The 15,793-nt window shown below is 41.8% G+C and overlaps 1 protein-coding gene across 4 annotated transcripts in view; it reads left to right on the forward strand.

Moving 5' to 3' along the window:
- ARHGEF7 (Rho guanine nucleotide exchange factor 7) overlaps nucleotides 1-15,793 on the forward strand; it is a 908,392-nt gene that overhangs the window by 122,027 nt on the left and 770,572 nt on the right. For 2 of the 4 annotated variants that reach the window (XM_085622184.1, XM_085622183.1), the window contains exon 1: nucleotides 13,125-13,260. The exons of the other annotated variants lie outside the window; for them this stretch is intronic. The gene's annotated coding sequence lies outside the window, so the exon portion shown is untranslated. Of the gene's footprint in view, nucleotides 1-13,124; nucleotides 13,261-15,793 lie in introns of those variants that run through there. 4 annotated transcript variants of the gene reach the window in all.

Raw genomic sequence — 15,793 nt, forward strand, 5'->3', positions numbered from 1 at the left:
TTCCACAATCGCAAGCCCACCACCTGAAACAATTTCAGTAATGCATGCATTTCAGCGCTCCTACTCGTTTTATTTTTCAACACGTTAGCCTATCTGCTCGGTCATGAGAGAACATTACATTTTACCTTCCGACGTCACTGCCAAACACTCCCATTGTCTCTCATTATGCTGCTTTTAAAATTATGTGCCATACTATCTATGCTTACATGCATGGTGACTGTTTACCCTCTTTATCTACCACATCAGTAGCCCTCTTCATTTACTGTGCTCCATATTTTTCCTATGTTTGAATCTTCTATCCCAGATCTTTTGCCTATACTACTACTTTCTTTTTATGTAGCACTTAATTTATTTGTATTTGCGGTTCTCAATTTATCAACCTTGGAAGGAGGAAACACGGATGCAGCTCTGCTGTGAATCAATACTGTGACCACCAAACGATATAAGACACCAAAAGTTAGAAATGCACTCACTTTTTCCCCCTCGCCAGGTCAGATTAGTATGTACAGGAGGTGTTGCTAACCCAATTAAAATCTGCATTAAATTCCTAAAGGTGACAGCAAGGGCTGCTGCTGGTTACTGCACTTTCAGGGGGTCCATAGCTTTTTGACAAATGTACAAGTATTTCAGGGTCTTTAGTAAGCTCCTGGTTTAACAGTTCTCCAAACGACTATTGATCACCATTACTCACATCCTGAAAGGCTCTGGACAAGATTTGCATGAATTCAGCTGGCACTCTTTCTACCCATTGTCTTTCTGCTGAAGATCTACGTTTTGTTTCTAGAACACTTCTGACCAGGTTATATTCTGTGTAGATGGTTGGAGCTAATAACTATCCCCTTAGAACACCTCCCACAACGAAAGGGATCCAGTGCTTGTACTCCAGTTCTTTTACATATGTAAACACTGTTCTTCGTCACTTAAAGACACACAAACCAAGACTACACAACTCCGTCTTGGGGACGTCTGGAGGGGCCAGGCCATAATATACTTTGAGGACTTACAAGCGGAATATCAGAATCCACATCCGAAAAGTTCCATTATTTCCAATTAGAGCATGCACTCAGGGCCTACATCCTTGAAGGTGACCAACTCCCAGAATACACACCCCTGGAAGACAGACTTTGCACAATGCCTGACAAAGCTATCTCCTGGATATATCGAAAGACTATGAATAATGCACCAGACCCGCTGGGTGCCTTGCGAGCATCATGGGAGTCATATGTGGGAATGCTGGAGGATGAAGATTGGCTGGAGGCACTCCAGAGCCCCAGGGAAGTGCCATACGGGCAAACATCCTTCTAATACAACTCCATATCCTACACAGAGCCTACTCCTTTAGAGCCCTCATACACTGAAACACAGACCAATACACCAGGGGCTGTCAGGAAGAGGGTTCATTCTTCCACATTCTGTGGGCCTATCCAAAAATCCAACAATACTGGGGTGAGATAAAAGTCCTGTCTGAAGTGGTGGGCCAGACTATCCCAGCAGAGCCTAGATGGCAGGTATTGTGTGCGACTGGGGAAGAAGCATGGCTGATGTATCTTAAGACATGGCTGATGGTTGCGACTGTGGCAGCAAAAAACAGAATATAGCCGGGGACTGGGGGGCGGAGCGACCCCCATGGGTGGTGGATGGGAAGTTTAAGCTTGACTGGTGCTGTGCAGGCAAAAAAGTGGTGTTCCTGAGTCAGGGTTGCCTACGTAAATGGGAACAAGTTTGGGGGTCAGTGGGTGGCATACAGGGGGTTATAGAGGGTTCTCTTCCACATAGGACTGTGTTAGTGGGCTGAGGTACTAGGGGATTAGTGGTACTAGATAGGGATATTGATGTCAAATAGGCTTATGGTGTTTTATATCCATATGTACAGTCTTAGACACATTGTCGAAGTGGGATCTTCTGTAATCCATGTCGTTCAGTAATGATATATGACCATCTCTGTGCTGCTGAGAACTGTTTAATAAAAAGTTGTTTTTGGAAACCAATTACTACTTTGGCTCAGGTATCTCATTGTAAAAAAAAGGTGAAAAGTACTTGCATGGGACTGATCTTGGCTGGTAAGGTAGCTCCTCAATATCTTTCTGTGCGGCATGTTTGTAACCAGCAAGTCGACCCAGTCAATATTTCGAGTTAAGAGTTAATAACTACAGTTGATTTGGTTATTAATTTCTGTATTTACAGCCTATGAAAAGGCAAAAGTACATTTCCAACCCAATTTAAAAAAAGTTTATAGCTAAGTAGATTGTAAAAGAAATTATACACACAACACTTAAAATAGAAATGTAAAACCATAAACAATTATACACAGCTAATTATGTCAACTCCACCAAATATGAACAGCATATTTTAATTTGTATATCATTACTCCTTGGTGAGACATTGATTTAATAAAAAAACAGTGGTGTAAAAATAGACTGTCGTAACAAACAATCCATTAAAATATTGCAGTATAACACTTTACATCCAGACCACACATAAATCTCCGTTGATTACCACTTAACATCGAGGTCAAAACTGGGCTAGCAAACATTGGATTCAGATCTAGCCCAATTTTTATTATAAAAAACCTCATACAGTGATCAGGAAGAATCATTACATATGGGAAATATCAGCATTACTTGTAAATTCGATTGATATTTTAGATTTCAAATACCGCTGATCTATTTCAACTATGATTAACAAAGATTACTTATATGTCTGTTTTGATTGAAAAGAGTCTCACTGCTGGATCCCGCCGTATACCGTATGTTGCATTTTGCACATATTTATATGATGCTTTAGTCCTAAGGCCCAATTCTTATTGGTGGTCTGTAAACCTAAGCCCTTCATTCCAAGTTGGTTGGAGAAATGTCCTGATAAAAACAACTGGGGAAAATACTATTACCACATGCTGCAGTTTTACACCAGTTTTGTTTTAAAGGCCATTGGGCATGTCAGAATAGGAGGGTAACGTGGTTTTGATCTTAATTGGTAATAATTCATACCCCCCCCACCCAACATGTTTTTAGTATATAAATTGATTCAGATTATACCAGAAGACATTTACATGGGTAAATGAGTAATTTGTACTGAAGTTGAATGTCACATAGGGTGCATATAATGTACTGAGTGCCACCACAGTATCACTCAGCACCAGCGCCGCATCTCCTTGGCATCTCTCAACACCACCTCAGCATTAGCACAGCACCACCTCTGCATCAGCACACCACCACCAGCTCATCAACTCCATACCAGCACAGCCCCACCAATGCATCACCACTTCAGCATTAGCGCATAACCACCTCAGCATCATTCAGCACAGCATCACTCAGAACCACCTCCACACAAGCACACCACCATTCCAGTAGAGCACCACCTCATAAGTGCACCACCACCTCAGCATCAGCACAGCACCACCTCATCACTGCACCACTGTTGAAATGAGTAAATCCATGAAGCGCTGCCCTTTTAAAAGTGTTTATTAATATATTGAGCGTGGGAGAAGAAACAACCCACAACCGCTCATTCTGGTGCTTTCGTCGCAACTGTCCAAGTAAACAGTTTGAGCAGGACAGACCAGAATGCAGAGTGGACATTAAATGAAAACAGCGCCCGAGGACAGGCGCACGGGGAAGACAATTTGTTCTTAAAGAGACAAGAACAACTTGCCATTACAACATCACCACCTTTGTTTTGACAAAAAAGAAAAACATGTTGTAACATTACAATTAATTAATAACCTAATACAAATCACAGAATGTACAGAATAAGTAAATAAATAGAACCAATAAGTTGAACTGAGAAATCACATTAAATAATAATCTCCAAATCTTTGAGGAAGAGAAACATTTTGAGGCAATCTATGAGAAGTCACCGGAATCAAACAATCTTCAGGTAACGACTGCAAGTTAGAGAAACCACTTGGTCTGGATTCAATAGTTGGAGAAGCAACATGAGGAAAATCATTGATACAAACACCCTCATTAATATGAGCATCACCATCCAATGAAGAAGGAACAGGTTTGTCAAAACAGAAGTCCGTACCAGAATTTTCTCCATAAAACTCTGACATACAAAGACCTCTTTTCTTTGCAGATGTAATTTTTAGAATCAATAATTTGTATTGTGTGGGAATCAGGATAAACGTACACAGCTTCCTGCCTATATCTCAAGGCCGGCAAAGCGGGTCATGAGCAAAATTACACAGCGTTCAGGCCAACAACCCAGAGGCTGGCCGCGTAGGAAGCAGTCGTATGTGGCATCTGCACAGTCTCCCATTTTAAGGATATCCACATTACAATATGAAATAAAAAACATCCGGAACAAACCTCCCCTCCCACCCCTTAACCCACCCCCCTCCCTTCTCCGCATCAGTTCCACTTTACACTCCAAGACCTCCTTCAAAGGCATTACATAGTACAAGAATCATGCTCAGCTTGCCGAGGTTTGGATGTTACCAAGGGGTTCTAGCGGCAGGAGCTTGAGAATCTGCAGCTATTTAGGGCACGTCACCTCTCTCAGGTCTTTAGCAGGGCTCGAAAAATCTGAAAAATGGTACTAGTCCTGTAGGTCTAGTACCTCCAAAAATCTCCTCGCACTAACAGTGACCTACTTGACCTCCGTCTCTGAAAGCGGAGCAAAAGTGACAAGATAACAAGATTTAAAGGCATTTTTATTGCTCATTTGCTTTGTGAGCAATAAAAAGGCCTTTAAATCTTGTTATCTTGTCACATTTGCTCCGTTTTCAAAGACGGAAGACAAAAGTTAGTATGTTTTCCTACTCGCCAGAAAGGGCGAGTAGGACCTAAAAATAGCTCGACCTCATAAAATTTACCTCGCAAATGCGAGCGGTCGAGTGGATTTGTCGAGCCCTGTTTAGTGAGTATTTGTAAAGCTTGATCAGCTGTAATTCTCACCAGGTTCCTCCTGTTCCATCATCCAACAGAACTGCCCCTTTTGAAACTCTGATAACTCTAAAAACTCTAACAGGTAGAGTGAACTTTGATTCTCCTTTTTTAATCCTGTTGGGTTTTTTAAGTAAAACCCAATCACCAACAGTAAATAAAACATATTTAGTGTTCTTTAAATTCTGACTGTAAATTGAAATAGCTGCACGTTTTCGCTGGACAGTATCCTTTACTGTTTCTAAACTGCCCTGGGAACTGCAAGCAGGACATAAATGTGAACTGGCAAGTCTGTTACGCAATAATCTAAAAGGAGACACACCGGTGGTGCTGTGAGGAGTTGTATGGTAAGCCCACGTCTTGTTTTTTTTAAAATTCCTCCACATGAAAACCACCAGCCAAAGCAGTTTGAATCCCCTCCTTCAAAAATGTGTTGATTTGTTCTACCAGGCCATTGGAAGAAGGGGGACTATAACACAAGTAAGGTGTTTAATTCCCAAATCTTGAACAAACTTCAACATCTGGGGAGATTTAAATTGTGTGCCATTGTCAGTCACCAGTTCTCTGGGTGGACCTTCAATTTAAAAAATTCCTTTCAAAAATTTAATTACAGCATTAGTATCAGATGACGAAACAAAATCAAAGTACACCCACTTGGACATGTAATCAATCAAAACTAAGATGCCTTTTGTTACTGGGAAGAAGTTCGAAAGGCCCAGCAAAGTCAAGAGCAACTTTGTCCCACGGGGAATCAGGTATGGGAACCATGTGACGATTGGGATCAGATAATTTTCAATGCTTATCGGAAATTAATCATGTGCTGCAATCAGAAATCCATTTTTTAACTTGGGAACCCAAACCAGGCCACCAGTAGAACTGTTTTAAATTGTGAATGGTAGCAGAAACACCCATGTGACCTTCATGACTCTTCTTGAACAATAATTCCCTAAGATTAGTGGGAGGAATTAATGAGTCATGACGAAGCATAAACCCATTCACAATTGACAAATCATCTGAAACTTGTGAAAAAGTTTTAACATCAGGAGAAAGATCTCTCTCATGAGGCCAACCTTGCTTGATGGGAGTAATAACTTGCTTGAGGAGGACATCCATACCAAGTGCTGATAACCATTACTCTCTTGAAAAGGAAGAGTTCTCACCAACAGTATCTTCCATGAGAGCCACAACACACTCTACTTCATCTGCTTCCGGCAGAGAAGAATCTTTGATGGGCATTCTGGAATGGCAAGCAGCTCGTCCATTCTTGCCACCAGGTAAGTATTGAATGGAAAAATTGTACTCCTGCAGTCTAGAAAGAATGCGCACTAATCTAACCGAAGCTTTACCAGTGCCATTACCACTAATCATGTAAATAAGAGGCTTATGGTCAGTGAAAACTTTGAACTGGGTACCCCATAGACAGGTTTTGAATTTTTCAACTGCCCAGGCACCATCAAGTGCCTCTTTCTCAATAGTACTGTAATTTACTTCTGAGGACGATAGAGAACGTGAGGCATAAGCAATGGTATGTTCATTACTCCCCACACATTGCGACAGAACAGCGCTCAAGCCGAATTGACTAGCATCAACTGTTAAGCAACACAATTGACCAGCAGTAAAGGGTGACAAAATGGGTGCAGAAGTGATTAAAGTTTTCTCAGAAAATTATTTCTGCACGTCATCAGACCAAACAAATGTTTTGCCATTACGTAATAGGTTCCTTAAAGGCTGAACAATTAAAGCATACCCATGAATGAAACGAGAGTAGTACTCGCACAATCCAAGAAATGAACGAAGAGTGTCCTTGTTTGGAGGTGTGGTGTCTTTAATGGCAGAGATAAGAGACATCTTGGGACTAATACCGTGTTTGGAAATGCAATGACCATGATAATCTAATTGATCCACCATAAACTTACATTTCTCCTTTCTGAGAGTAATGCCCACCTTCTCAAAAACAGATAACACTCTTTCCAGAATAAGATTGTGTTCTCTTGCACACTCCGCAAAAATAAGGACATCATCTTGGAAAGCTTGCACACCTGATATGTCTTTAAGAATAGTGTCCATAAATTTTTGGAACACACTTGCTGCAGAGGCAAGACCAAAAGGCATACGCAAGAACTTGAATGCACCAAAAGGTATTATGAAGGTGGTGAGGTCTCGACTCTCTGCAGCAAGTGGTATCTGATGGTAAGCGGATCTAAGATCTAGCAAAGAAAATACTTTTGCTTTCCCCAAATTGGCTAAAAGGTCCAGTACTGTAGGTAAAGGGTGCCAGTCGATAATTATATTTTTATTTAGGGTGCGCAAGTCCACACAGAGGCGGATCTCGCCTGTCTTTTTTTTTTTTTTTTTTTAACTAGGATGACCGTACTGACCCATTCTGAGGAGTCTGTCTCTTTAATGACACCTTCTTTGCAAAGTCTGTCCAGTAGAAGTTTGAGATCATGTCTGACGCTAAGCGGAACCGACCTCACTTTATAAACAACTGGAGAGGCATTTTCTTTAAGCTTGATCAAATGTTCAAACTGACAAATGTTACCAATGTTTTCTGAAAAAATGTTATGAAATTTGTTAACAACATTAAGTACATTTATTTCCACATCACTTTCAATGAAATTAATCGAATGTTCAGCCAGAACAATAGGATTATCTACACCAGGAACTAGAATGATACCCAACCTTGCTAAATCTTTCCAGCCTATTATATTTTTTCCCTTAATGGCCACATAGATCTTGGTTGTAATTTGTCTACCCAAACAGGACATAACATCAATGAAATACCCTAACATATTGATATCCTGATCCCCAAAAGCTTTCGGGTGAATATCTGTTTCAGACAATTGTCTCTCATTCAATTTGTCTGCAAATAGCCAATCAGCGATAATAGTAATTGGTGCACCTGAGTCAGCCATCATTTCTAAAGGGACATGAGCCACCATGGCTTGACAGAACGGGCCTTTGATACTAATCTGATCAGTATTATCATCAGAAATTGTAAGTACTACTTTAGCTAAATCACGTGCACACGTATCAGGATTGGCTTCTACTGAGCTAATTCTGACAGGGTTTCTTGAGCTTTTACAAACTGACATAAAATACCCCATCTTACCACTTTTGGTGCATCGCTTGAGAGAAGCAGGACAATTCGGACTGCAGGTTTGAAAGTATTGAAAACACAATACTGAATGCAGGATAGTGAGCCTGTCACTGAGTAGGCAGGGAATTCCAGAAAATAAATAGAATAAAAGGTGTGCCTGTCACCGAAGCGCAGGCAATGCTTACCAGCCTGTAATTGACATTCAGCGTAGAAAAAAGCAGAAGAAACTGCTTTTCCGTGAAGAAATGGCAATGTTTACCCAGGTTGCTAGGCAACCAACTTTGCCGGCAAATGTAGGAAGAGCGGGGTATGTAAATTGCCCTAAATCTTCTTGAAACCCCTCCTGAGCATGTGCGATGCGTCGTCACATCAATGAGGGCACACCCTGCAACAGGAAGGCCGTTGGACGTTGACTAAGGCTCAGCTACAACGGGAGATCAGACGAGGAGCAATTGAGACAGCCAAGTGAATTCAGCAAAACTGCTACAAATCATCAAATACGGTCGGTGGGTTGTTTGAAGACATTAGGTCGTCGCCTAATGTTGAAATGAGTAAATCCATGAAGCGTTGCACTTTTAAAAGTGTTTATTAATGTACTGAGCGTGGGAGAAGAAACAACCCACAACCATTCATTCTGGTGCTCTCGTCGTAACTGTCCAAGTTAACAGTTTGAGCAGGACAGACGAGAACACCAGAAGGGGGAGTGGACATTAACTGAAAACAGCGACCGAGGAGAGGCGCACGGGGAAGACAAGTAGTTCTTAAAGGGACAAGAACAACCTGCCATTACAACAACCACCAACTTAGAATCCGAGTAGCACCAGCTCAGTATCAGCTCAGAATCACCTCATCAGTGCACCACCACGAGCGCTGCCCCACCTCAGCACCAGTGCAGCCCCACCTCAACAGCAATCCAGCACCACTTCAGCTCAGCACCACCATAGCACCAGTGCAGCAGCACAACCTCAGCGTGACCCAGCACCACCTTATTATCACTCAGCGTCGGCACGGCACCAGCACACCACCACCTCAGTCTACCATTAGACTTTGGCATCTGTTGATTCTCCCCTAGTGTCTGTTTGCAGCTCGTGTTTTAATTCAGGTACTATTTTCCAACCTTCATCCTTAAATTGTTTATTTACTCTGCCCCCCCCTAACAAACAAAAAAAGCTATAACAAATCAGCATTAGAACAGGCAGGAAGAAGTTGCCAGCATAGCAAGGATAAAAAAAAGACTACAAGACTTTTTATGTTAATTATTTTTTAATATGCTCATTCAGTTGTACATAATGTCTTATTGGTTACATAGAAGGTAACAAAAATGCTTTAAAACACTTTATAATAAAAAAAAAACACTTTTCAACATGCTGCACATCAGACAACGCTCTACGATGTAGGTTAAAGACACTGGCAAAGCCAATAGCTCTGGATAAACACCAAAGGTGAGACTTATTGGTTATGCCACTGCTTGTTCTATATTGTCCTCAACCATTGTCCCCAAAGAGCTTCAAACTGTAGATCTAGGTATCTTCTCTTGCCTTTAACAAAAGTAACCTCAAACCAGCAAAGACATTCAACATTACACGGATGACCTTCTTTAGTCGTCATCATGAGGATTTTTTTTAGCAAGGAATAACATGCTAGTCAGCCATTAACATGAACGAAGAATCCAAGTTCAGAAGACAGATAGTCACAGTGAGACTTAGCTCAAGATGAAATTTAAATTCCTTCTGTTGTAAAGCAGGTTACTGTTTTGGTTTGCCAAGTAAGCATCAATATGGCTTCTTCATTACTAGTCCTGCCCTGGATGTGCTACTTATGCATACACCTGAAAAAACTGGATAACTCCGAGCTCTCCTGTGGTTCCTTCGCCTTCCAATTTACTTTAAAAAACAAATATGGTCCCCTCACAACCACCTCTTAGCTCAGAAATGGTAGGGCTTCCTATTGGCTGGAGACATAATTGGCCATGGATTTCGCACAATTGACATCCAATCTGTGACTGCTGGCAGCATTTTAGCCTGGGCATAAAACACCAATAAGAGAAATGCAAAGAGCGCAGGAGCCAATGGGAATGGATTATGGGCAGAGAGCACATGAAATGGAAGATGGGAGCACAGCACGGGGGCAATTGCATAAATAATAAAGGCACAGAACATATGGAACGGAGAGAGAATGGACAGACACAAAAAGAAAGTCTAAATTGGTATAGATGTAGGACATATTTGACTTCCCCAATTGCTGAAGCCGAGACATCTGTTAGTGCTCTTCGAGGGTGTTGTGCTCCCTCAATGTTGTTAACAGGGCTGCTGCATATGCCCCAATACCAAGTTGAATAGTCTCTCCCTCCCTCTCAGTGCTCTTGGCTTGCTGCCCAGCAGTGGAGGCTATGACTTGAGCCAGCACATGCTGCTCCTAGATAATCCCTTAGGATTGATATGCTCCAGGCCTGAAACGACTTCCCCCTTACTGCAATGCTAGGATTCTCTGATGTGGTGTGGTACCGCCGATGAGAGAAAGCAACACTGAGGTGGGACCTGTGAGTTCCATCAATCCTATGCCTTCACATTCAGGGAGAACTGGTAGTGCAAGGCCTGGGTTTGTGTACACCGTTAGGAAAGAGAGCAGCCTCTGAACATACCAGCAGAATAAGGGACTGACAGTACAAGGGCTGAAGCACATGTATATTCCCAATGCAGTGCTTGCGCTAAAACCTGTTAAGTTACAAAAAATGACCGGAAGTGCTATGACTGAAGCCCTATACAATGCCAGGGGAAGGGAAACCAGTGCAAGTAGTATAACCCTTGAATGTAGAGCACATGGCCTTCTAGGTGTTCTTATGAGTCAGAAGGGGGGACATCCTCAGAAGGACAGGCCTGCTACTCCCAAATCTTTACAAACTTGAATAAATGTGTCGCTTGTCTCCGAGGCAAACAGGTAGCCACGTGTACAGAGACGCAGAAAGATGAGACTATTTACAAACCTGTCCTCCGTCTACCAAAATCAACAGATGTAATGAGGCATGGACAGGCAAACTGGACTGTGTAGAAAGCTGGTAAATTATCTCTCCGGGTCAACTGATTTACTGGTATGACTTTACACAAATATTATCTTTCTGAGAATGAGCTGATTAACAGGCCATGCCTGTACATTTACAGACACGCTTGGACTGATTATTAGACCGTCTCCCAAACACCCATGATGGAACACAGTTTTACCACACTGCCACAGAGGGTGGACACTCAATGCATCACCTCACCTTACTGGAGGTATAGCACTGGGCTAACCTCCTCCTTCACCCAAAAATATGGGCAGCTGCTGCAGGGTATGATTGCCAGTGGTACACACCACATGGAATATCCTGTGTCATTAAATGACAAACATGCTACATATACCCAAAAGTACTGCTGCTCCCTAGACCCAGACACATGATTAACACTTAAATACTGCAGAATTAAGTGGTAGTATACCACTTGTTATGGATTATTAATGCTTACCCAATTTACAATTATTTCCTATGGCTTTTTAAGGGCTGCCGTAATCGACTAATCCGATTTCAAGTGTCTTCCAAGAGCAGTCTTGCGCACGCAGCTCTGAGCTGTAAACCTCTGGTCCCTCCTACGTGAATTAGCTGATCTGATAGTGACAGAACGTGGGTCAGCTGAGCTGATAGTGACAGATATATCTTTTAGCCAATTGGACCTGTCAGTCATGTACCAGTCTGCCTCATTGCCATTGGCCCTTGTTGGGTGCGGACTGCTGAGGACTATGACCGATTCAAGCTTATATTCTCTGTTTTTGTAGTAGTCTTCCGTGCATTGGTACTCTCTCGTCAACATTTAAATTGATAAAGCACGTAAGTACCAACTGTGCCTAACCAGAGCTTAAGGGGAGGTGTTGCTCGATACACTGAAGATGTCTCAGTTATTATGGTGAGACCGTGCTGTATTGAGCTGAGCCAAAGCTATCAGTGACACTCTTTCCCGATTGTCATCTAGATTAGGTTTTCACTTCCAAAACTTGGCAGACCTAACGGTCTATTCTATCACCTACATCTCTGCTCGATTTCCAGCTTCTTCAAATTATCCTTGGCAGGAAGGTGGAGCTGGACAGCTCCAAGGCAGACTCCTCACAGCCTCTTCACCGAGCAGTATTGAACTCCCCTTAAATGACATCTCCAGCCAAAGAAACACTGTGCTGGAGAGCCCGTTCTAAAATAGATTAGAAGAAAAGAAGTAACATAATATCTGTGTGTACACGGACTATGTTACAGCTGCTAACCTCTTCCTAATTCTACTAGTCTGTTTAGTTACGAAGCGCCACCAAGCATTAGTATTCTTTTCCTGAAAGCATCAACGGTGCCACTAGCGCTCCCACTACAGAAATTGTTCTAATGAGGGAAAACTTTTTTTCGGCCCTGGAAAACAATTATATAAACGTTTATGAAATCAGAACAGTATCTAACAGTGCAGGCTTCGAAAGCGACACTCCGGTTATTAACTGACATCACTTCCTTACAGGTTGCACGTTGTATTGTTCAGTTAAGTTCCTTCAAACCCACTCACATATGTTATTTCTCCAAGGTGTCAATGGGGTCGAACGCCACAGTAGTTTCCTCCGATCTGTGTCCCAAGATGGTACTTTCTGGGATCGTGTGGTCAAGCCAAGCTCACCTGATAGCATTTCCAGAGAAATCATCATTATGCTAATCAGTGACATTACAGACTTGGGAATCCTTCCTCTTCGAGAGTCCACCGGGCACGCCTTCCCCAAGCCCGCATGTCAGTGGCCGGAAGACCCATTCGTTCTCGCCGCGAACTCTAAACCACTCACATATGTACCGAGCTGCCACGCCTCCACTGCGGCACGGCCTGCCTCCTCTTATCGACACTTGACCTCGCAGCAGTGTTACCTACAGAAGCTTTACTAACCCGGACGTCTTCGAAGCGAACTCACTTGAGCCGATAAAGAGCTTCCAGCATGGCAGTTCGGGCAGTGCTTCTTTACTATAGAGGAGCACAGGAACTCTATAGCCAATGAGCATTGCCGAGGTCTGCACTGCGCATTAGGATTGGTTGAGTTTTTACTAACAGTCCAATACCGTGGTAGTTTACGTATCAGCACTCCCGCCCAACCTCAGATGACTCCCAGGATAAAATCTGTCCTGAGATTGGCTTTCACACGACCCGGAAGTACTGGAAATAGGGGCAAATCTCGACTATTAAAATATCAATAAGGGGGATCAGACATTGGCTGACTTTATTGGCGGTTTGTGTAAGTATTGGCCAGGTGGTCAACTTAATCGCTTTCAATGTTTGTATACATGTAATTTGAAGTCCTTGATTTTATTCCCAATGGATAAAAGTAGGGACTCAGTTACCATGAAGCAAAGTAAAGGGTCCCAAAATTCCGCGAACCGTTTGTCTTTCACATGAAATTATTTTTGAATGTATGTCTCGAAATCTGCGCAGGAACTTTTAACTGGCAACAGGTTCTAATGACCATGTGACCTGCTATCATTAATGGCCACATTTTTGTCTATGGATGAATGAAACCCGATTTAAATAGCCCTTTGTATAGCATTTTTTTTTTTAGGGGCAGGGATGTCAGGAAGAGACGGCCATGCGTTGCATTTGATAGGTTCTGCCCGTTTTTTTCATTGTGTGGTAAATTGCCTAGATTTTATTTATTTTCTCATATATTAAAGTGGTAGCTTGATTTGCTTCTTCGGCGTTATTGAAAATGCGTGCCTTGTCAATCAGTACAAAAGCAGGGAATGGAAAATAGTCGTGGGTTATTTTTTTGTGTGTACCGATTAATTGATTTATATAGCGCAAACTCGACACGAAGGTATTGGAGCTATTTACTTAAGCACCAGTTACGTTATACAAGGGCACATTCATTTTTTTTTCTTGGTAGGCATGGGGATATTAAGTGATTTGCCAAGAATCACTGGATGTGGAGTCAACCCCGAGGCTCGAACCTTGGTTTCCCAGCTCCATGGTGGGCAGTCTAGCTGTGAGACCATATCCTCTCTTCAGATTGTGTGTTTGTTGACTTTGATACTTCTCAATAGTGGTTTCTTGTGTTTTTGAATATGTTTTAGTTGGTTTCTGTTGATACGTTCAGACCGTTGACATGTATATTTTTTTGAACGAATATTTTCTTACTTCATTCTTTCTGCATAAATAATATAATGACATAAATTATGTCATTTGACCACACTTTTAAACAACACTAGTATGCTAGCAGATTATATTTTGAAGCAATTATAATTGTTCTAAGTATTGTATTGTAATTGCATTTGTATGGTGCTTACTACTCCTGACGAGGCGTCTTAGCACTTTTCGGCGAGTAGCATGCTACTCCGGGACCCATAGAGGATTAGTGTTGAATTAGTATAGTGAAACAATGCAAGTAAATTTTAAGTGGTGGATATGTTAGTCAGTTATTTGTATTCGGAAGGATAGCAGAAGGATAGAAGAGGAAAAAAAGTTTGTATTTATATAGCGCTTCTTACCCCTGATGGGGTGTTGAAGCACTTTTTTGGTGAGTAGCACACAACTCTGGAAACCCATAAAGGATTAGTGGTGAATTAGTATGGTGAAATATGAAAGTAATTTGAGTGGTGGATATTAGTCAGTTTAGTCAGTTATTTGGAGTGAGAAGGATAGCGGAGGGATAGAAGGGAAAGAAAGGTTTGCATTCATATTGCGCCTGTTACCCCTGATGGGGTGTTTAAGCGCTTTTCTGGCGAGTAGCAGGCTACTCCGAAACCCATAAAGTATTAGTGTTGAAAATTAGTATAGTGAAATATGAAGTAGTTTTGAGTGGTGGCTATATTAGTCAGTTATTTGGATTGAGAAGGGTTGGGGAGGGGTAAAAAAGGTAAAAAGGTTTGTATTTATATAGCGTTTGTAACCCTGATGAGGTGTTGAAACGCTTTTTTGGCGAGTAGCACGCTACTCTGGAACCCATAAAGGATTAGTGGTCAATTAGTTTAGTGGAATATGGAATTAGAGACGTGAACATGTTAGTCTGTTATTTTGATTGAAAAGGATAATGGAGGGATAGAAGAGTGAAGGATTTCTTTTTTTAGGTCCTAGCAGTAGGAGGAGGCTTTTGGATGAGTAAAAGGGTTTTTGGAGGGGGAAGAGTCAGAGGGAAGAGTTTAGAAAGGTTGTTTTGGGGGATCGGTATAGTTAAAGAGGTGTCAGATGGCGCAAGGAGGGGGAGAGTAGGAGAGAGTCGAGAAAGGGTTATTTTGGGGAACATCGTAGTGGTATGGCATTTGGAATAAATGAGAGAGTGTGTGTAGAGGATATAATGAAAGATGTATAGGGTGAGAGGTAAGGTAGTGCATTGGAAAGTGTAGTAGAAAGAAGTTTGAGATGAGTCAGACAGTTGGACTAGAAGATATATTGAGAGAAGTATAGGCTGAGAAATAAAGTAGTGCATTGGAAATGCTAAATTAGAAGCAAGTGATAAATATATAGATCCATAAGTACATTGAAAGTATATAGATGCATAAAGGAGGTAACTTTATGTAGATTAAAGATATTGATAGAGGTACAGGATGAGAAATAGGGTAGTGCATTGGATATGCTTTTTTTAGGAGAAATGTACCAAACACACAGATCCAAGTACATGAAATATTTTGGACAAAACCTATAAATTGGGGTTCAAAGGCTAGCCTTAGATTGGATATTGTATTTTAATTGCATTTATATAGCGCTTACTACCCCTGACGAGGCGTCAAAGCACTTTTTTGGCGAGTAGCACACTACTGTCTGTTATTTGGATTGAA

Source organism: Triturus cristatus, chromosome 8 (genome assembly GCF_964204655.1).
Source record: "Triturus cristatus chromosome 8, aTriCri1.1, whole genome shotgun sequence".
NCBI lineage: Eukaryota > Metazoa > Chordata > Amphibia > Caudata > Salamandridae > Triturus > Triturus cristatus.